Below are 27,666 nucleotides of genomic sequence, written 5' to 3'. Positions count from 1 at the left end.
ATCCTGGGACTGGGGAGACCCAAGTTCAGTTCACTGCTCTGTTAGAGACTTCCTTTGTGTCCTTGCACAAGTCATTTAGTTTCTCTGTGCCTCAGTTCCTCATCTGTAAAATGGCAGTAATCATACTGCCCTGCCTTACAAGAGTGTTGTGAAGATAAATACATTGAATATTGTGAAGTGCTCAGATACTGTGGTGATGGGTGCCATGTAAGTACCTAAGACAGATAAAGTTGTTGTCCCTACATCCTTGTTGCACTCTGATTACTGAAGAGATGGTTTTGCATCACACTGGGTGTATCTTCATCAATAACTGGCTGGTTGCTTCCACAACTTGCAAAAGCATTTCAGATTAAGAGAACTAATTAATACTTGTATGGTATCCTACACTTTCCCTCTGCCTCCTGTCCTGTCTACCCATTGCCCAACTGCAAACATTTTTTGAGAGTAATTCCTAAAGCCGTTGAAAGATCTGACATCTCTGAAAGAGAGAAGGTACTAGACTAAGGAAAATGAGATCTCATGTAGTTATTTACACCTGTAGAAAGTGAGAGCCTAAAGTGAGTATAATGTAAGCTGCCACCGTTCTGATTTTACACCCACTTTCTACAGGTGGAAGTCACTCTCCAAGGGGAGGGAAAAAAACAACTCAAAAAACAACCCCCCCTACAACCATACCAAAACAAGACTCTCTACTCTATGTGCTTCTCCTTATGGGGAGAGAATGAGACAACAAACACATGACAGATGTATTGTAATGTTGCTTAGTACACGAGTGGAAGGCACTCAGAGACTATGTGGATGAGAGTGGTATAAAAACTCTATATAGACTAGAAAGCGAAAGAAAATCAGGCCCGCTGAGAGTCCCCTTTGCAGCAGAGCACACTGGGCAAGGAGGTTACCCTGGCCCCTGGTCTGCTGTGCATTCTTCCACAATAGCTTCTCAACATTTCTAAATATACAGATGCTTCAACAGCTCCTATTGCCAAAAGTCACCCAAAGAACACTTTCAGACTTTGTAAGTTGCTCTGCCATGGCTGTGCTATGAGATAAGTGATACAGAGAGGGGAAGAGGAGCAAGTGTTCTGTCAAGTGTTTGTGAAGAGGCTAGCGACCACAGCAGAACTGCAATGAAGCACATGGTCTCGAGGGAGGATTTGGGGTCAAATCCTGGCCTCAGCCCTTGAGCTCCACAGCCCGGGTACAACTCCATGTCAGTACAGCACTAAATATATTTTGACGTGGGTGGAGAGAAAATGACCCATGCATGTCAACTAAGCTGTACTCCTTCCCCAAGAGTTAGTCCATGATTCTGATTCCCCTGGCTCTTGGGAATATCACTGGGGTGGCCTCTAGCCAGTACGGTGCACCCCTGGATCTAGTGCAGAGTGTGGGTTTGGTCAGCCACTCATGTAGGAACTTAAATGCTCTGTGCATCCCAATCACCAACAGAGGCAAGTAGTTCCAAGAAAGAGGTGGACAATAGATTTGTGGGCCAGCACTCTCCCTCCATTCGGGCAGCCAGTGATGAGGCAGAGTGAAATACAGCTGGATCCGTGTAATTTCTCAGGTTTCCAGGTCACAAAGATAGTTTGTTTAAATAAAAAAATACCATCACAATTTAGGAATCCGATCATGTTCCCCTTCTTTTTTTGTGACAGTTCTGCATCACCTTGGACTCTGACCAGAGGGGACTAGTAACTGCAGAAGGCTTCTCTGGATGGCAAGAAACTCTAGACACCCCTTGAGTGTCCCACCACAGAGCAGGCACTAATTCCCTCCCCCCCGCCACAGCCCCTTGAGTCCTGAGGATCACTCAGGCAAATGCAGAGCTGGAATATATGAGAATGTGAGGGACTACAGCATCACTTAATTCCATGTAACATATGGTCAGTATCTGGCTGTAGATGGGTAACTGATGAGTCCTTCCCACCTCATAACAGGTTAAATGAGTTGTGTCAACTAATCCTCATTAGGGCTTGTCTACACTACCACTTTGGTCAGTATAGTTTATCACTCGGGCGTGAAAAAATCACCTCCCTGAATGACATAAGTTACACCCACAGAAGTGCCAGTGTGGACAGCACTATGTCAGTGGGAGAGCTTCTGCCACCAACACAGCTACCACCGCTCATGGAGGTGGTTTTATTATGTCAATGGGAGAGAGCTCTCCCGTCGACATAGCATGGCTACACAAGCGATCTTACAGTGGCGCAGCCTGATCGGTACAGCTTGTCACTGTAAACTTGCTAGTGTAGACATGGCCTGAGTAAAACTCTTGTTTCAGTGTTGAGGTTGATGTGTTGTTGTGTCTAATCCTACCAGTCATTTAAGTGGCTTGGGGTTGGTCTGATAAACATAATCAGCTAGGGGCAGTTTTAAGCCTGTTATTTGTGATTCTTAATGGCGACACAGAAAAATGATAGCACCCAGCTAAAGATTTGTATGGAGAAAATTATTCAAATGGAAGTGATATAGCATAAAGGAACCTGGGAGGTCTGCTAATGCACTGTGAAGCACATGGTATAGAAGCACTTTAAATACTGTACCAGTAGTGTTTACAGAAATATTATAATTGGAGACAAAATGAATTGACCTGCTTCCTTTTTTTCAATCTTCCTAGTGTATAAGGCACTAATTTAAATTAATGTATTAGAGGTGAGTCCTCTTGAAATTCTCTTGTTTGTCTGTTTGAGACTTCTCATAATTGTCCTCCAGAGAAGTGGCCTCTGTTTTAAAGGCTCTGGATCAAATTCTGTTTAACCCTTACATAAGTATACATATGCTCAAAAATGACATAAAAATCTGTAACTAGAGCTGGGCAAATAACCATTTTTTCTTGGTTTGGTGGCAGTTCTGAAAAAAAAAAAGGAATGGGTTGGGCACAAGGGTTCAAACATGACTCTCCTACATCCGAGGTGAGTGCCCTAATAATGGGACTAAAGATTATAAGGATGAGGGTGCAGTAGCACCTCAGCTGCCCCCATCACTACTTTCTTCTCCTCCTCCTTTGGCTGTTTTGTGAATGGCTGAAACTATTCACATCAAATTTCTGAATAGTTTCAGATCAACCAAAGCTACATTTTTGGTCAAATAAACTTATCTAATTTTTTTTTGCCCTGCTCTAGCTATGACCCAATTTTTAATTCTTTTCAAAATTATTGACACTTCATTCAAAACTAATAGTAAATCATAATAAATTTGTGCACAGATCAATATCAGGAATTCATAATGTTTTCTCTACAAAGGTAGCTGCTCAAACAAGAGAGATACCGAAGGGGTAGTAACATGAAAACGTTAAATTTGTGAAATCTCACACTTATACTATATATCTCTGATTATTTAACAATTGTTTTTTGTGTCATATAGTAGATTACACTCATTTGTCTCAAATCCAATAATCTATTGGATCAATGTCAGAAACATTATCATAATTAACATAGTTGTCTTTTCCATTCTGAATTTAGGAAGCCAAAATGTTTTGCCAACAACTTAGTCCAAAAATATAAAATGCTTTTGATCTTTGATTAATTTAAAACTTGGCAGGGAAGAGAAAAGCAGTAGAGGAAACCTAAAAAACCAAATTATGTTGTAAGCAAAAGATATTATTTTACACTGAGCTTGGGTAGCTTTAGATAAATCTTGAAATATATATATATTTTATTATTATACATAACATTTCATTTCCCCCTGACTAACTGCAACATACAGTCTCATAAGACACAGACACTACAATTATAGCACCAACTTAAAGAACAGACATGTCGAGGATTTGTACACAGAACTTTTATCCAGTATCTTGAAGAACAGACAATGAGGAATTTCATAGAATTATAGAATAACAGAGTTGGAAGGGATCTCTGGAGGCCATCTAGTCTGACCCCCTGCCCAGAGCAGAACCAATCCCAACTAAATCATCCCAGCCAGGGCTTTGTCAAGCCTGACCTTAAAAACTTCTAAGGAAGGGGATTCCACCACCTCCCTAGGTAACGCATTCCAGTGTTTCACCACCCTCCTAGTGAAAAAGGTTTTCCTAATATCCAACCTAGGATTTAATAAGAGCAGCATAGCATTAGCTAGATCCTCCACCATGGAGGGTCAAATAAAGGCACAGGTACAACAGGTATATGTTTTGGCTCCAAGAGTCATGTGATGATATATAACTCTCTATTCCACTTAGGGGAAAACATGTCTATAGCCCTTATGGTTATGGAAAAGGCCGGAGAATGTGAATTGAGTGCAATGGAGGTAGATGACCTCCATCTGGGGGAGGAGCAGCTACCTCTAGAATAGAGAGGAAGTCACCCACACTTGTCAACAGAGATCAGGCCTCCTTGCCACTGTTCTGTGGAAGGATGAGGAGAAAAGACCCTGTTGCTGCCTGAGGGTGTGGGGGAGGGAAGGGGAGAAATGGAGCACAGTAGAGCTCCATCCCCTGATAAAGTAATGACTCTAATAAATCTACATGAAGGGGGAAACTTAGGGTCTCAGTCTAGATTGCTTTAACCCAGCTCTGCCACTATCCATCCTGTTATTAAAGATAGACTCGGTATGTGGTTATATTAAAGGCTTTTCTAACCATGCCTAGATTGTGATTAACGATGAATACAACAGTTACTGTCTGGGGACCGTCATTCTTTTTCCAAAGCCCAGGACACTTTATATCCCCAAGGCTCCTCTCTACTGTTTTTCCCCTGGAGAGATTTTATTAACAGTGTCAATCTTAGCATCAAAAGAATCCAATTGTCCTAACAGGGGCATGGATAGCTGCAAGATTGGTTCAAATCTGACATCAAATAAAGAAGCAGTTTCTAAACTGGTTACTATATTAGCTAGCCTGATTGTTTCTAGAACTTTAAGAGCTAAAGGGGAAATGTGGTAGGGATTGAAATGCAAGGGAAGATCACTTTGTGCTGGACCCCTGTGGTACCATAAATTTATAGTGGAGCTCATTTCTGTTTTTCTGTTGCCCTTCGTTGGCTTTGCAAATTCACGAATAAAAATGGAATGAAAAGAAAAAATGGAATGGAATGGAGACCAGTGCCTGTTAAGCCAAGCAGCACCATCATAGAAATTATTGACAAGAAGGGCTGCCCAGAGTACTGCAGCATGATATACAGTTTATCAAGCAGCTTCTAGCATTGAAAAACAAAACCTACTCATTCTGTCTACCATAACAGTTTACAAGGTAGCAGAAGCAGGGACAAGTGATTTCGCTCCTGGATCCTTACTGTCAGTTCCAGTTGTGGCTTTGGGAGATAGCATCTCTTTTAAACTTCTTCAGACTTACAAGTCTTGTAATTTCAATAAATCAGATTTCCATTAAAAAAAACCCTCCATCTGAAGCGTGCAGCTAAGTTTTGTTTTAGCTATCATTCTTTAACAGAGCTTCAGAAATCTTCAGGCTATAGCTATTGAGTGAGTGTGATGGGTTGGGATAGGCCTAGAGGTCCCCTGCTGGAGGCCTCAGGGTCCTGCCACATCTGTCCCAGGAGAGGAGAAGTGGAACTAAGTCTTCCAAGCATCCTAGAAAGACTACACATGAGGCAGCCAATCAGAGGGTTGCAGACTAGTATAAAAGGAGCTACAGTGCAGCCCACAGTTGGTTCTTTGTTGGAGCCAGAGGAGTGTGGATTATGTGCCTGGCTGACCAAAGGAAATTGCAGCACCATGGACAGCTCAGTGCTGGCAGAGATTGGGGAAGTGAGAAAGGGCTCCTGGCTGGCTGCTGGGCCTGAACATAAGAGACCTGAAGTAAGGGTGAAGCATTAGTGAAGGCTGGGGCTACGGGGATGTGGCCCAGGGAACTGAAAAGAGTTTAGTTTTAAAAGGACATGGTGGTGTGTGACTATCATTCTTAGGGTCTCTGGGCTGGGACCTGGAGTAGTGGGTGAGCCTGGTTCCTCTTCATAGGCCACTGGGGAAGTGGCCTACAATTGGAAAACAATAAACCCCCAGAAGGGCTCTGAACTACTTAGTGGCCCAGCTGTAAAGCTGGGGCCAGAAAGGCCCAAAGAACGTGAAACCATTGCCTCCAGTTCTGGGGGTATGACTTGACCAGAGCCAGGACTGTCTAAAGACTACAGACACAGCTGTCCTGAAGGGGGAGCTTGCTGTTACAGTGAGTCTTTTTTCTTAAGCCAGGTCTATATGAGAAACTTTTGCTGTTAGAGGTGTGATTTTTATTATTTTCTTATTATTGTGACATTTCTATACTGACCTGTAAAGTCCTAGTAGGTGCTGGTATCATTTTACCAAAGATGCTTACCAAACCAGCATAAGCTACAGCAAAACTACCTTTTGGCTGATAGAAGCTGTGCCTACACTTGGAGGGTTTCCCTGTATACATATATTGATTTAGCTATACAAGCAAACCTTTTCTACTGTAGACCTAGCTGAAGAATTTTTAAGAACACAGGGACCAATTCAACCCTGGACTAAACATCCTAATGTGAATGGAATTTATACCATTGATGCATTTGGCCTATGATCTTTATTAGACTAGATTTGTCATTGTTTTCTCAGCTGGGCTTCCATCTGAATTTTGAAATAAAGGTGAAAGTCTTGTGAACTTGACCAAATGCTCAAAGGAAGGATTGTTTTAATTCACTAGATGCATCATACATTGTATAACACACTTTAGAAAGACAAACACTCCATGACAGAGTAGTCACACGTTGGGTAACATTAGGAGAAATATGTGGGGATGGCTGCTCTAAGTATTATAGGGCTCCTTCTGATCAACTAATTTGACCACTATAATAAAATGCTAAATCCTGTTTCACCTAACTGTTTCTCTTTCTTTAGTAGTTGGGGAGCCCCCAACAGTGGGGACAATAAAGAATAAGAATTGATCACCACCAAAAAATTGTCAATTCCCCAAACTATCACACCCTTAGTGTGTGGTATTCTCCCTCTCTGCTCTCCTGTATCATTCTGAGTGGGGGAGGCTACAATTCTAAACTTTACTTAGAGTGTATCTCTGCTCAAGCAATACAGACAATGGCCAGAATTTTCAAATGTGGGTGCCCAAAGCAGCCATATTTAGGCATGAAATTACTGTGGTGTGATTTTACAAGGTACTGAGCACTTAAAACTCCCATTGACTTCAGTGGGAGTTGTTGGTACTCAGCATTTCTGAGAATTAGACCACTTATATTAGCTGTCTCAATTATAGGTGAATAGCAGCCACTATTATTAAGGTTACAAAAGACTTCCCATTATAATCCCCAGTTTTCAGATGTTTATAACTTTGTGAAATCTCAACCCTTTGGGGTATTCTCTGTTAGCTTGAAGGGGACTTAGAATGAACCATTCATGAACACAATCACTTCGCGCACTCATAGCAACAGCAGGCAGCACTATGAAGGGCTAAATTGCTGCTATTCTGGATTTCAAACCTGATGGACATTCCCCACTATTTAGTTGTTAGATTTTTAAATACATTGCATTATTTCAGTTCGGACTCTGTCACAGATGGCAGCAGTGGAATGTTAATATATATCAAAGCAAAAAATAAACAAAACATGTAAGTCCAAGTCAGAGTAAAACGTGCTAAAATAAAGAGAATAAAAAATTAGAAAACTGATATAGTAGTTCAAAACAGTACAGGCAGCATGCAGAGAACTGTCATTTGCTAATCACAGCTGCAACAATATATCACTTCAATTTTCCAGGAAACATGAGACTACATCCTGAAAAGTGGTGGTGGTTCTTGTCCAACAGCCAAATTTGAAATTTTAGCTGCTCATGGACAAGTGTGATCAGAATTTTTATTTCTGATTTCCCAACTGTAGTATTGCTGAGACTGTTGAATTGCCGTTTTCCACCCAAGAGTTGGCTGCATTTTGCTGGAAGGGGAAGTGATCCCTTGTACATCTACTGTTTTGAAATCTCTTGATTGGCACTATATAAATGAAAGATATTACAGAATATTATAACTTTTCTGATATCAACACCACATTGTACCTTTTTTATTGATTGCATTTGTACGTGCATTTTACAACCACTATACTCTATCAGTCTTAATCTGGGAGATACTTAGGAAAGCAGGTAACTACAATGTAGCATAAAGGCAGACATGAAGTTTGAAGTCAAAAAGCTGTTTTTATTCCTGTTGTGTTGACTATATGTCTGACACAGTATGGCTGGCCCTTATAAAGGGGGAGAGGTCTCAGCCCACCATGAGATAACTAATTGGAGTTCTCGGGTTTGAGAGTATGAAGCAAACCACGTGATTAAACCAGGCCTCTGGGAAGGTAGAAAAACAGAGGCCTGTGGAAAGGGGAAAAAGCTGCAGAGTGAAACTGCAGGGAGAGGACCTCCTGAAGTGGTACACAAGGAAGGGAATTAGAGCTGGGTAAGAAGACCTAGCTGAAAGTCATCTTTTCCTTTTTGGAAGAAGATAGGGCAGACCCTACATCTTCTCCAGGGTCTACATCGTCTCTTCTTGCTCTCTGCTTCTTCAGATGAGGGGCTGTGGCCAGTTTAAAGTTAGGTGAAAGAATTTTGTTGTTTACTTTTGGAACTTTGTGTTAATAAAATAAGATGCCAAGAAGGGTGGCTATTAAATGAGACTGTGTGGAGTTAAGGGGCTCTGAAGAGGGGGAACAGAGGCAGGGATTCAGAATGACCACAGGCCACAAGAGGAGCTCAGGAGGCAGCTTTCCTGTTAAGATCTTCTATCACTAATCACAAAATTCATTGAGATTTTAGTGTGGGGGGGTTGTTTTCTTATTTTTTGAGGAAAGTGGGATCAAAATTTTGTAGATTAGCTTTGACATATTTAATGTATCTAAAAATGAGAGTCCATATGGAGTGAATAGGCATAGGGTAAATAGGCATTGTAAATATTGTGGCTCTACTTTAGCAACATTGGGGGGTTTTTTTACGTTAAGATGAATCAAAGATTGGTACTTAAAATGCCTTTTTAAAAACAAAAAAAGTTCTCATTTCAGAAAGTGATAAAATTAAGCACAAGAAAGCATATGTTTGGATGAGATAACACCTGGCTCAAGGGCATATTATTTAGGAAGTGTGTTATCTAGCAATACCAGAACCTCTGGAGAGTGAGATTGTGCTTATAAAATGGCAACTTGGGGGTGGGGGTGAGGAGAAGAATTAGCTAGAGCATGCAGCTGCAGCCAGCTCTTGTTTGGAATGTTCAAGTCAGGGCTTGTGAACAGCCAGGCAGCATATTTCAGTGAAGTGAATTAATTATGGGGGAGGGAATGTTAGCTAAATTTTGAATGCATATGCTAACATCTGCTAACCCAAAAACAAATTTCAACATAAATATCCTTAAAGCTGCTATAACTGGCAAGACAGCCAATGTAAATCAATACTCACATAAGTGCATGAGGGCCAATGAGGGGGAAAAGTGTGCACACTACTTTGTACGTTGTAGCACAAAGCCATCGAAGTCCCTGTGAATTTTTTAGCACAATGATCTAAAAAGAACACAGACTCTGCCCTTGAAAAGAAGCCTTTTAAAAGATCTTTCTTCCTCTGAAAAGGAAATAGGATGTAATGTGACAGGTAAAAAAGCCAACCCTTTTTCTCATGCCCAGACTCTACCACAAAAGATGCCTTTCTTTCGAGTGAAATTTCTGCAGTATGAACAAATCTGATCTTCTTAGGAAGCTAGATAGTTATTTTATTCTGAACTCTACATGCTGAATGCGGATACTTATGTACAAAATTTCCCTTATCTTGCTTCCCCTTACATAGTCTTTTTCCATATAAATGGGCTGAGGAGAATCATTATTAAAGAAGCCATTGTGACTCTACAAAACTGTTAAATAAGACCAGAGGATCTTGTTCATTCTAAATAGCAATAAAAATTGGACAATTTATTGGCCATTATTTCAATGTACTTTGTGTTCTGTAACATTTTGAGTGTACAGTGTGTGCAATAAGCACACAAATACAACAGAAAGCAACTTTCAGTCTTTCAAGTTGTGTCCATACCCTTTAGCATAGCCTAAGGTTTACAGCAGCGGTTTGGCATAAAGGACCCTTGAGTTCTTTTCACAATCTCTGCAACCAGCTTGGTTTTTGTGACAGTAGGTAATTTGCTTAGGCCTGGTCTACACTATAAAGAAAGGTTGACATAAGCTGCCATGCATTGAATTAGCTGCACATGTGTCTATATGCTCATATTTGACTCCCATTGTCTGCACCCCGTTACAGCGGCACAGTAATACCACCTCCCCAAATGACATTAAGCCATAGCTGATGTACTGTGGTCAACACCATGTGACCTATATTGACCTAGCAGTCCTCCAGCAGCTGTCCCACAATGCTTGACACTGACTGCTCTGGTCACAATTGTGAACTCCACTGCTCAGGGGTCACAGAGACGGGAAGCTACACACCTCCTTTTAAAAACTCTGCGTATTTTTGGAATGACATTGACTGCCCAGCTGGGCAAGCACACTTAGCAGCAATCCTTGGTTGTGTGCAACTGCCCAACTGACCATGCTGGCTACATGCTACAGATGCACTTCTGCCTGGATTAGACAGGAAGTATTGGCTCTTTTGGGCCTGTGGGGAGAAGAATCTGCAGGCACAGCTATAGAGAAGTAGTAGAAAAGTGAACATCTATGAACAGATTGCACAGGAGATGCAGGTGAAAGAATACAACAGAGATAAATAGCAGTGCTCTGTGAAAGTAAAGGAACTGCACCAGCTATACCAGAAGGCTAGGGAGACCAACAGTCAATCTGGGGCCGAGCTATGGACCTGCCATTTTTACACCAAGCTGATTCCATACCCATCATCACCCTGCAGAATGCTGTGGATGCCTTGGTAGAACCTGAGAGATAAACCCCTGCCATGAACTGCAGGGAGAAGGAAGAGGAAGATGGGGGACATGCAACTGGGGGGTTCAGCTTTGCCACAAGGCAGGATCTGTTCAATACTCCATTGCAGTCTGGTCAGTCCCACCAGCTGAGCACGAGTGAGCCCGATGCAGGGGAAGGAACCTCAGGTAAGTGTATGAATGCATTTCCTGTTACAATATTTAAATATATAGATGGAGCCTGACCCCAGTGTAGCAGGCCAGAGGCAGTGACTTTTCATTAATTTCTTCATACTAGAAGAGATGAAGTTGATATCTGCTTTTCATTCCCTGTAGAGCTCTTGTGGAGTGGGCATGCAGAGCAGTTTGTCTATGTGTACAGTGATGTCTCTTGTATTCTCCTGAAAGAGCTCAATGAAACTTCCATGGAGGTACTCTGCAATCCTTTCCTGAAGGTTTCTAAGGGTTGCTTCCTTATTTCTTCCTCCATAGTAGGACACTTTCCCAGCCATTCCACAATGACTGGCAGCCACCATTACTGTAAACACACTAGTGGCATATTGGCCCAGATGGCTTCAGGACACCAGTGGCAGCTGTGCTCTCTGTGCCTTTGTTAGCCTTGGGAGCGAGATAGCAGCTAAAATCACCACTGCCTGTGGACAACAGTGCCAGTATTGTGTGCCATTGCCCTGCATTCAGACCCATGGAAACTGAGGCCAAAATTGTATTGCTCCATGCAGCTGAACAATTCCCCTCATCCCTATGGAAGGCCATACTCACCAGGGCTGGGGTTTGGACTGGAGAATGGTGCTGTACTGAGGTGCTCCAGAGCTGCGGTGTCAATAACCATGTATTGTTTTAAACTTTTGGGGACCAAGGGAGGGGGGGTTCTGAAACATAATAATCTTTCCATTGTTTCTATACTAGGGTGACCAGACAGCAAGTGTGAAAAATTGGGACAAGGGGTGGGGGGTATATATGGTGCCTATATAAGAAAAAGCCCCCAAAATCGGGACTGTCCCTATAAAATCGGGACATCTGGTCACCCTATTATATACTGACAGTAGTACCTCTGTTTTGTAGCTGCTGCCATTGTGGCCTAGAGGGGGGTCTCGCCCTCCACACCTGCAGAACAACTGAGCCGGATGAGAAGAAAGAAGAGGATACATTCAGCAAGATTCTACAAACCAGTACTGCATTGGACCAGGGCCTAGAGAGTGAATATTACAGACAGCATGGAGTGGGAAAGTGGAAAGGAGAAAGGTGCAGGAATCGGAGGGAGATGCACCAGTACATAATAGAGCTTCTCTAGCAGCAAGCTCAGATGCTGCAGACTCATTGAACTTGTAGGTCAACAAAATTACAGGCTTACCTCCATGTTCAGCCAATGGAGAACTCCATTTTAGCATCTCCCTACAACCCCCTGACATTCCACGTGTCATTGGGGGTGACATCCATACCCCTACCACTCCACACCAGGGGACAGTAAAAACAATCACAACTTCATGCACATTGACCTGTGAGAGCCACAGCTATTGTATGCATAGCCAAAATGGACAGATGTTATCTGTTCATTTTAAGTTCTGTTCCATTAATTTATTTCGGAAGTATTTATTGTCTTTGTCTTATTGCACTTTTTTGTACTGGTTTTGGTATGCAATAAAAATCCATTTTTGGTGAATAATTCTTCTTTATTATTTCCCAACATGTGCTGCAGAACACCTAGTACTACTGAGGATGCCCACTACTTGTAATTTTACAGACCGACAGAACTCTAAGTATCAGTGACAAACACAGTGTAATAATTAATGTACAGCAAGTACCACATAACTGATAGGTGCATTAACAGAGATCATGTTATATTCATAAATGTGCACCACAGAATTCCAATACCCCACAAAACTTCAGGGCCAAGTAGAGTATAGTCTACTACACCATGGTACTGTTGCTGAGTCTTAAAATGCTCTTTCAAGGCCTTCCTCCACTATATAGCTCTGTGGTGAGCTTTTCTAATAGCTCTTGTGTCTGGCCATTCAAACTCTGCAGGTAACTGCTCCACCTCTGCATACTACCCCTACAGCAGATTTTCCCCCTCTTTGCCTCACAAATATCCTGCAGGACACAAGAAGTAGGTATAACCATTGGGATATTTTTCTCACTGATATCTAGTATTGTGAGTAAACAATGCCAGCATCACTTCAGTCTACCGAAAGGATGTTCAACTGTCATTCCGCACCTGCTGAACCTCCTTGCTGCTATTGAGGTGACTCATGTTTGGCTTCATGAGCCAGGGAAGCAAGGGCTAGGCTGGGTCCCCCAGGATCACTACTGGCATTTCAACATTCCCACTGGTAATCCTCTGGTTGGGAAAGGAAGTCCAAGTTAGAAGCTTTCTGAACAGTCCTGTGTTCTAAAAGATGTGGGTGTCATGCACCTTCCCTGAAGAAGCATCCCCGTGACCTACCAATGGTTGTATAACTGAAGAAAAGTAGCCCTTTCTGTTGATGTATATTTTGGCAAGGTGGGCTGGTGTGAAAATAGGCGTAGGCATGCCATCTATTGTCCCATTGCAGTTTGGGAACTTCATTGCTGTAAATCCATCTACTATGTCCTGCACATTGCCTAGAGTCTCAGTTCTGCACAACAGGAGATGATTAATGGCCCTGAACACTTGCATCACAATGGCCCCCATTGTGACCAGTCAGGAGGAAAATCCACAGTCTGGCTTTGTGGGCTTCCACAGTGCAATTGTCACTTGCTTCTCCACTGTCAATGCAGCTCTCATTCTGGTGTTGTTGCTCTGGAGGACTGGGGCAAGCTCATCTCACAGATCCCAGAAGTGTGGTCTTTCACAGCTGAGAGTCCTGCAGTCACTGCTTGTCACCCCAACCTGCATTAAGATAGTTTCTCAGGCCCACAAGGTGCGCTGTCTGCAGCTGCTCCATGAATGCCACCAACCACCTTGAATTTTCTTTTTCACTATGTCCCACAGCAATCTGTCCTCCACAATAACCATCACGTCCCCTGCTGCGTCCTGCAGCTCTGCAAATGCTGGATGATTGATTGTCCTGTGCATGCAATGCTCATGACAACAGTGCAGAGCTATGCAGACTCCATGCTTCTGTGAGAAGTGCCATATGGGTTTGAGGATTTTTTTTTTAAAGAAGCCAAAATTATGGGATATGGATGGCATTATGGGATGAAAGTTGCATGATGGGAACTGGACCCCTTGCTCCCAGTCACTCCTGCATGATTTGTCTCTGCCCCATCATCCATTGCCAAAATTTCCCAAAGGACAGTGAACCAGAGGATGGTGAGTTTCACATTGGGACACCTACCCATGGCACCACCACACTGTGCACTCGCACAAGCGTTCCTGGTGAGCATTGCACAAGGAGCCAAGTATGCATGTGCTCGAGTGATATGCTAACTGTGGCAAGTGTATGCTGGTGTAACTTTTGTTGGCCAAACTTTGTAGTGTAGACATGGCCTTAATGTCTCCGTACCTCAGCTTCCCTAGCTATAAAATGAAAATGATGAAACTTTCCTACCCTGGGGGGGAGTATTAGAATTCTAAAGTGTATCAAGTTCTTTGAGATACTTTGCTGTAAATTGTAAAGCCAAATGTATTATGTTCCACCTTTCTCTAGTCAATTACTCTAATAAGGCTTTTGATACTGTCTCGCATGACCTTCTCATAAACAAACTAGGGAAATACAACCTAGATGGAGGTACTATGAAGTGGGTGCATAACTAGGAACGTTTTCCAAACAGTTTATCAGTGGTTCACAGTCAAGAAGGAAAAGCATATTGAGTGAGGTCCCACAAGGATCAGTTCTGAGTCTGTTCAATATCTTCATCAATGATTTAGATAATGACATAGAGAGTACACTTATAAAGTTTGAGGATGATACCAAGCTGGACCAGAAGCAATGAACTTAAATTGCAGAAAGGCAATTTAGGTTGGACATTAGGAAAAACTTCCTAACTTCCTTCAGGGTGGTTAAGCACTGGAATAAATTGCCTAGGGAGGTTGTGGAATCTCCATCACTGGAGATTTTTAAGAGCACGTTAGACACAAACCAGTCAGGGATGGTCTAGATCAGTGGCTCTCAATCTTTCCAGACTACTGTACCCCTTTCAGGAGTTTGATTTGTCTTATATACCCCAAGTTTCACCTCACTTAAAAACTACTTGTTTACAAAATCAGACATAAAAATACAAAAATGTTACAGCACACTATTACTGAAAAATTGCTTACTTTCTCATTTTGTGTGTATGAAATTTTAGTCTGCACTGACTTCACTAGTGCTTTCTGTGTAGCCTCTTGTAAAACTAGGCATATATCTAGATGAGTTGATGTACCCCCTGGAAGACCTCTGCACAACCCCCATGCGTACTCCTGGTTGAGAATCACTGGTCTAGATCATTCTTAGTCCTGCCATGAATGCAGGGGACTGGACTAGAAGATCTCTTGAGGTCCCTTTCAGTCCTATGATTCTATGATTCAATCTCCTGCTAGTAACTATGATGAATCTTAACTCTTTTGGAAATATGCTCATTCTAAATGGTATTTCATCTAGGAGGATGCTCCAAATGCTGGGCTGGTTTTCAGATCAGTACTTCTGGAAAAATCTATCCGTGTGCCAAACTTGAGTAGCCAGGCTTGGCTGGTAAAATCTGGCCTTATCATCCAACCCCAGTCCATGGAGGAGCAAGACATGTCACAACACTTACACTCTTTCCCCCCCTACCTCCACTTCTCTCCCTGCATGTATGTGCATGTATGCACACACACACACACAGAGTGGGAGGGAAGTAGTGGTAGAAACATACGCCCTCTGGTGCCTCTTTATTTTGGCTTAATTGCCACAGTATGCTGCGAGTACAGAAAGCCTTGTGGTCTTAGGATCTGTGGCATGTAAGACATGCAGATACATCCTGTCCAGAGTCCTGGAATCTTGTCTCTCTTCTGCCCTTCCCCATGTAGGTAGGTACATTGATTCTGTTGCATAGCGGAGGAGTGGGCAGAAGTATTTGCTGCTTAAAGAGATGCTCTATCTGCTGTCCTGCCTTTTTATCCTCTACGGGTGATTCTGGGTCCTTTAACTCTTGGCCTGTAGTGGGCTCTTTCTTTTCAAGCATTGATTTAGGAACTCTATCAAAAGTGTTCAACTGTTTTACATATGCCTCAAATGACCAGCTCCTCTAGCTTCTTTCAACATAGTTCCTATGTGGAATCACAGCATCTGTGTTACTGCAATTACAAATGTATTTCTGGTTTGTAGGGAGGTTCCCTATCATTTTAAGAGGGCAGCACCCATACCTTTGCCAAAAGAGCCCTCTTTAACAAAAGATGCTATCTTCAGTGTATTCTTCATAGCAAAAATATTTGAAACCATTGTGTCAGAGTAGCTTGAATCCCATCTCTTTATAAATAGCCACAGTAGTGACTTGGGACCATTCAGAGAATGATTATTGCAGTTAATTTCACAGCAGAACTGACTTTGATGTTTCCCTAATCATATTAACAACTGGAGCCTTAATCTTTTTATGTTTTTAACGCATCTAGTTGTTGTAATAAGACAAGCAAAACCATTTAACTTCTTCCCTTTTTGTGAAGAAATATATAGTTAAAGAGGCACATTCTGCCCAGAATTGCAATCATGCAACCCCATAGACTTCATTGGGGTTACTTAATTGCAAGGGGGGAAAGAATATCATTTGCTGTATAATAAAACTAACTTCACTGGTGTTGATGTTAAATACCTAGTAGCTATATATGACTTTCATACATTTTTATATGCAGATAGACCTTGGTAAGAACTAGAAAACATGCTTTGTTTGAATTTTCATTCAATTTTGTATAAAATTTTTATTTATTGTAATTCTCAGCATGTTTCATGCTCCATGCAGGAGCAAAAATAGCATCACAAAATCCCCACCAATATTAAGCAAAATCTGATAAAGGGCCAAATCATGTACCAGTGTAAATTTGGAATATCCACTGACCTCAATGGAGTTGTTATGAATTTCACCAGAGAAGCTAAGACCAGAAGTTTCTCTACTGTTTACACTTTATATTTCACAATTATGGAATTCAAACTCTGTTTTATATTCAAAATGAGAGATGGCCTTGAATCAAAACTGTAGATCCAAAAATACAGAACTTTGGGCAAGTTTAACACGGAACTTAGTGTCCATTTGTGAGATAAAGATCTATCTTCTAAGTTAGCACATTTTAGAAACCTTTAAAGCTTCTCTAAACATAATGTTGTGATATTGAAGATCCCATAGCTCACAGTTAAGAAACAGCTCTGTTTGTTACAGGAGATTTGATTTTACTAATATACCATCTCTGAAGAGTGTCACCTGTATAAAAAAGTGAAAAGATGTTTTAAAGGTTCCTCAGCCAGGGCTGATGGAGGGGTAGCACTACCTCTCTGGATCTTACTGCTTGTATGCCACATCACCCTTTTGTGGTGTGTGGAAATATTACAAACTAACCAGTACCTGGCCAGTATAAGAGTGGAGAAAGAACTGGGAATATTTTCATAGCGTGGGTTAAAAATGTTGACTCATTTTGATGGGTGTTACCACATGGAACATCCTGTCTCCAGTGCTACCTGGGGAAGGGTAGTTAGGGATGCCCCTCTTTCTCTTTTCATTTTCACCCTTCGTCTAGAACCTCATTTTTATCCCTGGATATCATTGTATGTGGGTATTCAATATTACAGCAAACAGTGGTCCCCCCACTCAATTCAGAAAGATGAGACCATCAAAGTTTAATAAATTCACCTCATCCTTGTTTTAGTCAAGCCATTCCCAGCTCTTAATTTGAAAGAATAACTCATCCAGGAAGCATCTCTTTCGGGTAGGGTGACCAGATGTCCCAATTTTATAGGGATATAATATTTGAAACTTTTTCTTATATCGGAGCCAATTACTCCCCCTGCCCTCCCGGTCCCGATTTTTCACATTTACTATCTGGTCACCCTAGTTTTGAGGCAGCTAGTGATGCAGTGTGGATTCCAGTCTCAGAATTCCAAAGGAAAAGCGGGAACTTCATTGACCAGCCAGCTATCTCTGTCTCTCAGGCTATTGGGAACTTTTCAAAGTACTCATAAACAATGAGCATCAACATACAGTATGCAGTTAAGTATGTAACACATGAAATGCTGTTTATAAGCTCTTCAGGAAAGGGTCAGTATTTTCCTATGTGTTTGTGTTGCTCTTAATACAATGAGGGCCCAGTTTTTGATGAGGGCCCTCTGGACACTGCAGTAATATAATAATAGATAAAGCCACCACTTGGTAATGACATACTTACAGAGTTCTATGGCTCCAGATTGTGGAGTAGGTATACATCTCCTCTGCCTTCCCTTACATGATAGGCCTCATGGCCCTCAGCATTGGTAAGCTTGGTGCAGAGCCAGTTTAGGCATCAGTAAGGTGCTATATCCATGCATACTTGGCTCATGAATTGGTTCCAGGTATTGAATTTGATGCACCATCTTTTAGTCACTAGGCTCACAGCAGTGATTTTTGACCATTATTCTAGCATTTCTCTTTGACTGACTTTTTCTCGCGCAGCATGTGTGTGTGTGTGTGTGTGTGACATGCACACACGTTCTTGCCTCTAAACAGAAACGCCGAAGACTCAGGTTGTACAGCTGATTTCATAAGTAAGGTTTTCATCCCGCTTGCTGAGAAGAAAAGAATGCTTTTACAGCAAGCAAATGATGCTCCTGTAAGCCATGGTAAGTGGTTTAATGCACATAACATTACTAAACTGTCAAGGAATCTGGCACTGGTGTGGTCATGCTCAGAAGCATTCTCTTTACAACAATGATATGTAGTAGGGATCTAGCCCTCCAGAGGGAGGATAATATACTTGTATTACAGTAGAACCGTTGCTTTCTCTCACCAACATGTATGCTGAGGTGAGTGCCCTCGCCACCAGGTTAATGGCTATTCTCTAGTGGGTTTCTCTTGTGTTTTTTACATGAAAAGTTTTTTAACAGTCTCATTTTCATCCACATAGGCATTAAACTTCAAAACCTAATTTCTTCTCGAAAATGAATTGTTTTCCAGCCAACCCTACTCTTTGCTTTTTCTGATTGCTTTGTCTCACCACCATGTATGCTTGTCAGGGCCAGCCTTAGTGATAGGCCACCCAGGTGACCACCCAGGGTGCCCAGTGGTCAAGGGGGCACCATGTGGCAGTGCAGAGGTGCACGCTGCTGGTGTAGTGTCAGAAATTGTTCCCAGGGGACAGCTGCATGGGCGGGGGGGCATCCAGATTTCTCCCAGCTTCCTCTCAGTGGAGGAACATGGGTGAGGGAGCGGTGACAAACAGCTACTGGTCACCCCTGAATGGTCCTCCGTGACCCCCTAGGGGACTGTGGTCGGGGGAGTGAGGAGCAACACCAAGCGCTCCCTGCATCCAGGTCACTTCCCCACCTGGGCTGGGCTGGGCTGGGTTGTGAGGCGAGCATCAGGAGCTGCTGCTCTCCTGCCCTCCCATTATGCAGTCTAGGTGGGGAAGTGACCTGATGCAGGGAGCCCTGATGTTTCTCCCCACTTCCCCCTTCACAGCACCCTAGAGGTGTGTGAGGAGGAGCAGTGTTCCGAAGGGGAGCAGCAATGTCAGCTGCTCCGTGCATCCTGGTCAGTTTCCCCATGTGGATGCAGGAGTTGGGGGCGCAGCAGGGAGATGCACGGGTTGGGGTGAAGAGGGAGTGGAATCCCACGGGCCAGAGGCAATGGGGGGCACCCATGGATGCCGGGGGGGGCACCACACCCACTGGGGCCAGGGGCACCAAAATACAAGTTTGCCCAGGGCACTATTTTCCCTAAGGCTGGCCATGATGCTTAGGTTGCTGTTTCTATTGAATATGTTCTTTCGGTTATTGTTGAGGGTGGGAAATGAGATGCTACTCACCCGTGATTCTGTTCTGTCTCCTCTGCACAGGCAGATCAAGTGCAAGGTCTTAGGCCACCCTGTCCCCCTCTACTGCATAGCATGGAGGGAGTGACACCAGAAAAGTCATCCCTTAATCTCTGTGAACTCATTTCCACAAGTAATGGGAAAAGGACCTGGTGGACGACAGCTGCTGTACACAATTCTAACTCTTGAAGAATGTCGACCAGTAAGAGTCATAGCTTTGAGTGTGGTAAAGGGCAGCACGGTCTACAGTCATGTGCTCTGTAGATCCCTTTTAAGAGAGTACCCCCTTCAGAGACTACCAGTGTAGAAGCCAGCAGCACTTCTGATGTGAGGAATCAGGGAATGGGCATCTAGAAGCCGAGGGATCTCTTTGTTCTAGTCCCAGAGAGGCTGAGTATCAGTAGAAAACTATGTTGGTGGAGTAGCTGTGATGCAAAACGGGGGCTTATGATTTATGTCAATTGATATAGAATTAGTATTACAAAAAGGAGAATTGATTAAGTGCATGCAAATCTGTGAGCTTCCCACCATAAATCAGTCCAACCCAATGTTGAATTGAGATCTGCAATGGGGAGTAGTCTTCTAGCTGGACCATTAGCTCTAAGGTAAGAAGTGACCCATATTCCTCTTCTTTCCCGGGTGACTTCCTTTTCCAGTCACCCTATTATCTTCCCTCTCCTATTTGTGAGAGGGGAGTACCAATCTTCTCCTGCCCTTCCCACTTTGTAAAAAAATAAGAACACACTCCAAAAAACAGTTACACAGTTAGCCCTCATATCTCCTTAAATGACTGAGAAGTCTGTTTTTTCTGGCTGCTGTACCAACATAGGAGAAACCTCATGGCTGCTTCAGGTATGCTCCAGTAAGTAACTGACTGAATTTGTGGGGAAACAGTGGCCAACGCCAGCTTTGCCACAAAATGCTCAAAGGAATTAAAATGATACATGGAAAGGCAGGTTAACAAATATACAGCAAATGAGATTTTGTGCACAAGAACTGATGGCTTTTACAACAAGATAATATTTGTTCTCCCACTGACACTACAAATACCAAAGGTACTATAAGTAATAGTCATTCACATCAGTGCTTTCTCCTAGACAACACTATGCACTTAATATTTTCCCTTCTACATTGTTTTAAAAAAGGTGCTTTATGATGGTGACATGCAGTGAACCAGAGTTTACAGGCCTCCTAAAAAGCTTGTGAACACATGAGTCTAAGCCATAAAATCCCCATTCTGCAGTTACACTGAGACAATCATCATTAGTTACTCCTCCAAATGGAATAAAACATAGTCTGTAGAATGGAATAACACAAAGAATAGGGTACAGACTCCCACATATGCAATATTATTGATTACACCACTACCTACAAATCAATATGTTCAAAGTGCTGTTGTCCACCCTATCAACCCTGAACACCCTGTGCATGAGGTAGGGAATTATTATCATTCTTTTACAGATGAAGAAACTGAGATAGAATGGCTGTGACTTGCACGCAGTCACATGATAGGTAGTGGCAGAGCTTTGTCTCGTCCTCGTCGTTCCTATCATGCCTTCTGTTTTCTTCTTCAGAAAGCAGCAGAAAATAGCATCCTTTTACTTTCTCTTCTCTCATATCTTCTACTGTGGGTTGGCACACATAGAATCATAGAATCATAGAATATCAGGGTTGGAAGGGACCCCAGAAGGTCATCTAGTCCAACCCCCTGCTCAAAGCAGGACCAATTCCCAGTTAAATCATCCCAGCCAGGGCTTTGTCAAGCCTGACCTTAAAAACCTCTAAGGAAGGAGATTCTACCACCACTCTAGGTAACGCATTCCAGTGTTTCACCACCCTCTTAGTGAAAAAGTTTTTCCTAATATCCAATCGAAACCTCCCCCACTGCAACTTGAAAAGCACATACAGTGCTTAAAATGTCACAGTGGCTCTGCCATTCCCAAAACAGAAATAATGTTTCACAATCACTCTGACCTTACGCAAGACCTAATCCAAAGTTCCACTGCAGTCAATAGAAGGTCTCTCATTGATTTTTATGGATTTTGGTTCAGGGCCATAGTGAGCAGGTTGATAGGGGTGGAGGAAGGAAGGGGTTTGCTGTAAAGACACATTTTAGGCTCCACGAGGGCACCAAAGAGACTTTCCTAGTATGAAACTACTCCAATAGTTCCATGGTCACAATAAGACAGTTCTGCTGGTGGCAGGCTCTGACTTCTTGCAGCAGAGTAACAGAATGCTTTTGCATTTCCAAATGCCTGGTAAAATCAGTCTGCTTTTGCATTTAAAAAAAAGCAATTAAGTCATGAAACCACTTCTAGTTACACTGAAATTAGTTGTCCACAAATGCCTGTATGAACAAATATTCACTTGTATGAATATTCATGAAATTGAGTATAAAAGGGGAATGAATTTGGTCAGTTGAAATTTGAGTTTCATGTTTGCCAAAATATTTGCCTAGAATTTTTCCCACTATTTATCTAACTTTACCATCATTTGTGAGAGATTAGTTGATATGATGATTTGCAGGACGACACCCAGTATAAATATGTACCCCTGTATAATATGTAAGTATATATTTTAGATTTATTTTTTTAGACAAATACAGTATTTAGAGTGGATGGGTATTGTGCAAAAATAATGAGGCTTATTTTAAATCAAAGCAGCTGTTGACTGAAAATTAAAATGCTAATTCACATCTATTTTAATTTCTGATCAATCTCCATTGACAGTTAAATCATGTTAGAGACTCTCAATTGTCAGCATCACTTACATTTCAACGAGTCATTGGGAATTATCCTCTAGAGCTAATTGATTTTTGCTTGTGTTGTGACAATGTGCTTAGCATGCAAATAAAAAAGAGCTGCCATGAGAAAAGCCATTTGATTTTTATTCCTCTGTGGAAACCTGATAGTTTCTGCATTAGCTAATATCATGGCACACTTAGTCTTTCTACTGAAATTTTAAATAAATAAATTCATAATCTCAGGGCACAGATGAAAGACAGAAAATGAGATTACAAATTTGGTTGATAAAGGTAATATTTTTGATGCAATGTACTTAGACTTCTGTAAGGCATTTGACATGGTACTGCACAACAGTTTGATTAAAAAACTAAAACAATATAAAATTAACATGGCACACACCAATGGATTAAAAACGGACTAACTGATTGGTTTTAAAATGCAACTGTAAATGGGAAATCATAATTGAGTGGGTCTCTTTCCAGTGGGGTCATCCCATGGATCGATCCTTGGCTCCATACTATTTAACATCTTTATCAATGACTTGGAAGAAAACATGAAATCATCACTGATTACATTTGCAGATGACATAAAAATTGAGGGAGTGCTAAATTATGAAGAGAGATCATTGATACAGAGTGATCTGGATTGCTTGGTAAATGGGTGAAAAGCAAACAATATGCATTTTAATATGGATTAATGTAAATGTATCCATGAACAAAGAATGTAGGCCATACTTACTGCATGGGGGACTCTATTCTGGGAAGCAGTAACTCTGAAAAAGATTTGGGGGTTGTGGTGGACAATCACTTGAACATGAGCTCCTAGTGTGACGCTGTGGCCATAAAAAAGCTAATGTGATCCTTGTATACATAAACAGGAGAAGCTTGAGTAGGCATAGAGAGATTATTTTACTATTATATTTGGCAGTCATATGATCACTGAGATGACTAAAAGGTTATTTGATCACACTTTATAAGTACCTACCTGGGGAACAAATATTTAACAATGGGCTCTTCAATTTAGCAGAGAAAGGTGTAACAAGATCCAATGACTGGGAGTTGAAACAAGACAAAATGAGACTGTACATAAAGTGTACATTTTTAACAGTGAGAGTAATAACCATTGGAACAGTTTACCAAGGGATATGGAGGATTCATATCAAGCCTGGAGGTTTTTCTAAAAGCTCTGCTCTAAGAATTATTTTGGGGATGTCCCACGGCATTCAGGATGTCAGACAAGATGATCACAATGGGCACTTTTGGCCTTTGAATCTATGAATCTTGGGTCAGCATGAGACAAATGGCATTTCAGTGGAAATTGTGTCTGAATAAGGACTGCAGGATTTTCCCCTATAAGCATAAATTGTGTGGCAAGAACTACATTGTTGTATTACTTCCTTCCGTTGCCATGGTTGTGGGGCTGTCTTTGGGTGTCAGTGGAGTAAGAAATTGGTGAACAGAGTAAAAAGGAAAAATATCATATTACTTAGACAGGTTGCAATGAAAATATGATGAAGGAAAAAGATACAGAACCAAACAAAGGAATAGAGTGAAATTAATTACTTGACAAAACATTTTTGTTGAAGAGAAAGGCTTTTGTTTTTCCAGAGCACTTCCAAACTGCTGATTTTTTTTTTAAGAAAGTAAAACTGCTTATCGCAGCAGAGTTAACAGTCTCAAGCAGCTGTTACTGTGTTATGAAGGAGGTTATTAAAGTGCACATTGCAGACTGTTGTTGATGCACGTAGGATATAGAGCTTGTTTGGCTTAGAAGTGAGATGTAACTGGGGAAAAGCTAAGTGGTGAAAAGCTGAGGTGTGTGATGACAACACTAACAAGAGCTATTAAAGTGTCCCCAGCCTGTGCTTCAGCTGCTATGCTTTGGTTCTTTCAGCTTGCCTTGCACTTAGCTAAAACATGACAAACAGGGCCTTCTACCAGAAGCAAAGTGTTTTCACACAAGTTCTTAAAATGTAACTATTTTCAATTTATTGAAGTGTGAAATCTGACACATTAAGAGTTGTCCTGATTGGTAATAAAACAAAGTAAATTGTGATGCCAGGTGGTCTTGGGGTTGAGGGCGCAGGGCTGGGAGTGTGGACATCTGTTCTATTCCTGCTTCTGCCAAAAAGTCACTGTAAAATCTTGGGGGAAGCCTATTTACAATGAGACTTCCTTTAACCACCCACCTTGCAAGATATTTCCCCAGCCCCTCCAGCACCATTGTCCTACCACTAATACCAGCTCAGGTGAGTGATAGGAGAATTCTGGAGTCTTGCAGATCAATTTCCCACTAGAGGAAAAACCCATGGCATGGAGTCTGGGTGTATTCCAAGAGCAACTTGCTTTATTTAAACACATACACCAGTCCTGCATGAAAGGCAGTCACAAACAGCACACAGGCAATCCCTTCTTACAGAAATTTCAGCCTATGCTCCAATGCCTGATTTCAAGGAAGCATATTTGTCCAAAGAATTGCATCCAAATAAAGAGCAGAGATTTTGTTATCTGCCATAGCTTCTCTCCAAGGAATTCTGCATAACAAAACAACAATACAGCATTTCATCCAAGACTATAAAAATGTGCTTGCATACTAAGGAAAAGAACTTGTGAGACAATGTATAACAGTGCCATCTGGTGACTCCTGCCGTAACAGTAAACACCAAGTATTTTAAATCTGTATTATGGAACCCTGTATTATGAAAGAGCTTTCCAGCAAAATTATATGTACATAATGAAGTCTCTAATAGACTTCCGAGTCTTCTCTGCTCTTTGTTTTTCCCAAATGTTAGGGTGTTCTGTTTGGAGTGTGTACATAGAATTTTAAAAAATACATAATCTTTCTAGTTATAGAGGGGGACACTGTTCTTGTGATGTGCCCTAAAGATGGTCCGACTATGGTTTAGTCTAATATTCTCTGGAACTTCATTCCCCAAATGAGCCCTTCAGATGGGAATGTTTTGTCCCAGCCTATCATGTGTTTTGTCTTAGGCATTGTGAGTAGAGTAGGGGCAAAATATTTTCAGTGATTAGTTCATTCACCAAAAAAGAGGCAGTTTCAGTTGACCCAAATGAAGGTGCAAATTCACTGAATACTTTTGACTGAACTGAAAAAAATGGAACTGTTCTGGTAATGTCAAAATGAAATGTTCCCTTTTGACCTGACTCAAACACTGTGGCTTCTTAAGTCTTGACAAATTTTAATTTCTGTTCCATGTGAAATGAACTTATTATTATTAATTATTATTATTATTATTACTATTTATTATTCAGAATTGTCTGTGACGTGAATGCAGACATGATAAGCTCATGACTGCCTGTCCAACTGATATGGATTGGCTCATTTCTGCACAAGCTATAACATCTACATTACTTCCAACATCAATCCCAGGTACAGTTAGTTTTCTCCTTGGAACTGCTGTGGCCAGACTTAGCTGGAAGAAGCAGCAAATTTTCCTAGCTAATTGAATGTAGAATAGAGATTTCTTTCACCACCCATGCTATCTGAGCACTGAAGTATAGTGGTGAGTCAAACAAGACCCCAAGATTTCACAACAACTTAAAGAATGGTATAAAGGCTCTTTCAATAGAAGGGGAACAGCAGTGGCCATGTTAGTTCTTCAAATCATTTATCTTTTTCAAACAGCATCACTTTGGTCTTGTCCTTGTTGAGTTTGACCCAGCTGGTGGAGTTTGACCCAGGTGCTAATTTATTTTAGACATTTTGACATCTGTGGGATGATAGCAGTTGCTTCCATGGAAAATTATATACTGCTGGACATCAATAGCTTGCTGTTGGCAACACAGCCTTGCAACCTGTCACAGTGGTCTTATATAGATAATGAAGAGGAGCAGGGAGAGGATAGATTTTGAGAGACTCTGCAAGTGAAGGCTTTTTTGGGAGAAGAGGCAGCTGCCAATCACCACTTTCTAGCTTCCATTAGAGAAGAATTGGAGCCATTATAGTGCTGGGATGTCCAGGCCAGTGGGCTAGCAGTACCACTGTACTATACTGTATTGAAGGCTGAAGAGTGGCCTAATAAAATGGGCTTTTATTTATGGCCTCTGTCCATTGACATGAGGGGTTGTCTTCTAGTGGTGATAAGATTGTCTCTGTGCTATGCCCCACTCTGAAGCCTGATTATGAAGCACTGAGCATGTCATCAAAGTTCACACTACTGGAACTTGGTTGTCACTATGTTCTGAATGATTTTGTGAAGGCATGGGAGGTTTGAGAGATTTTCCACGTCAGATATTAGCTCTTAGACAATCAGGTATTGGCAAATTCACTTCTCTGAAGGAGGTGTTGATAACTTCCATTATCGGTGAACACACTTGTTCTTCATTGGGTTGCTCTATACAGGAGGCATATGGATCATTTGTGCAGGTCCTGGCTTGAATTTTTTACAATCTAGGATAAGGGGGCCAAACAGAGTAGATGGTGATTCACGTCATGTTTTCAGCCTCAGCAAATTCCTCTTCTGTTTTGTTGACCTTTAGCTCTTTGCAGAGTATCTTATGTTTTCTTAGAATTACCAGGTATAACAATATTTGTGTTTGCTTCTGAACAGTCATATACACTAAAGCCTTTAACCTATTGGTTTGCAGTTTCCTTATCTTTGCGTAGCAGAAGTAAATATGTTACATTTCAGAGAGGAGACAGAGCTCTGAAGTTCAGACCTGCATCTGGATCTGAGCTTCCCCTAGGTCCAAGTAGATTCAGTCCAGTGTTCTGGTTCCTTTCCATCTCTGATTGTGACAGGTTAAAATGTTGCCAAGTTCATATTTCTACTGCAAAATCAATCAATGGAAAACTACATCATTTAGAATCAGAGACATAAGTACGTGTGAACTTTTTCAGATGCAAATTCCATTCATCAAACTGATTTGATTAATGATGTTCCTTTGTAAAGGTTAATCTATTAAAGCAGAAAGGTTAATAGGTTAAATATGTGAAGTCAATCAGCAACCTATGCAAATTAGCACAAATTCATTGCTGGTGTAATTCCATAGACGTCAATAGCACTATATTAAGTCCATGGGTTTATGCTAGGTAGGAATTTGGCCTGATACGATGAATGGATGGAGAAAGAAGAGGGGAATCTGTCCACCTTAAAAATGGACTGGGACATTTAAAGCAACTTTCAATTCAGCTTCTAGCAAGTTGAATTAAAG

At 41.6% G+C, this 27,666-nt stretch overlaps 1 protein-coding gene and 1 long non-coding RNA gene across 17 annotated transcripts in view; both read left to right on the top strand.

Moving 5' to 3' along the window:
* LOC140909285 (uncharacterized) overlaps window positions 1-12,461 on the top strand; it is a 35,205-nt gene extending 22,744 nt beyond the window's left edge. The window contains exons 2-3 of the long non-coding RNA XR_012158165.1: window positions 10,789-10,987; window positions 11,882-12,461. This is a non-coding gene — a long non-coding RNA (uncharacterized LOC140909285). The remainder of the gene's footprint in view (window positions 1-10,788; window positions 10,988-11,881) is intronic.
* Window positions 1-27,666, top strand: part of RGS7 (regulator of G protein signaling 7) — a 429,184-nt gene that overhangs the window by 252,302 nt on the left and 149,216 nt on the right. The window lies entirely within an intron of this gene.

Source organism: Lepidochelys kempii, chromosome 3 (assembly GCF_965140285.1).
Source record: "Lepidochelys kempii isolate rLepKem1 chromosome 3, rLepKem1.hap1, whole genome shotgun sequence".
Classification (NCBI taxonomy): domain Eukaryota; kingdom Metazoa; phylum Chordata; order Testudines; family Cheloniidae; genus Lepidochelys; species Lepidochelys kempii.
Note: the sequence above shows the minus strand (reverse complement) of the source record. Positions and strands in the feature narration are given on the sequence as shown.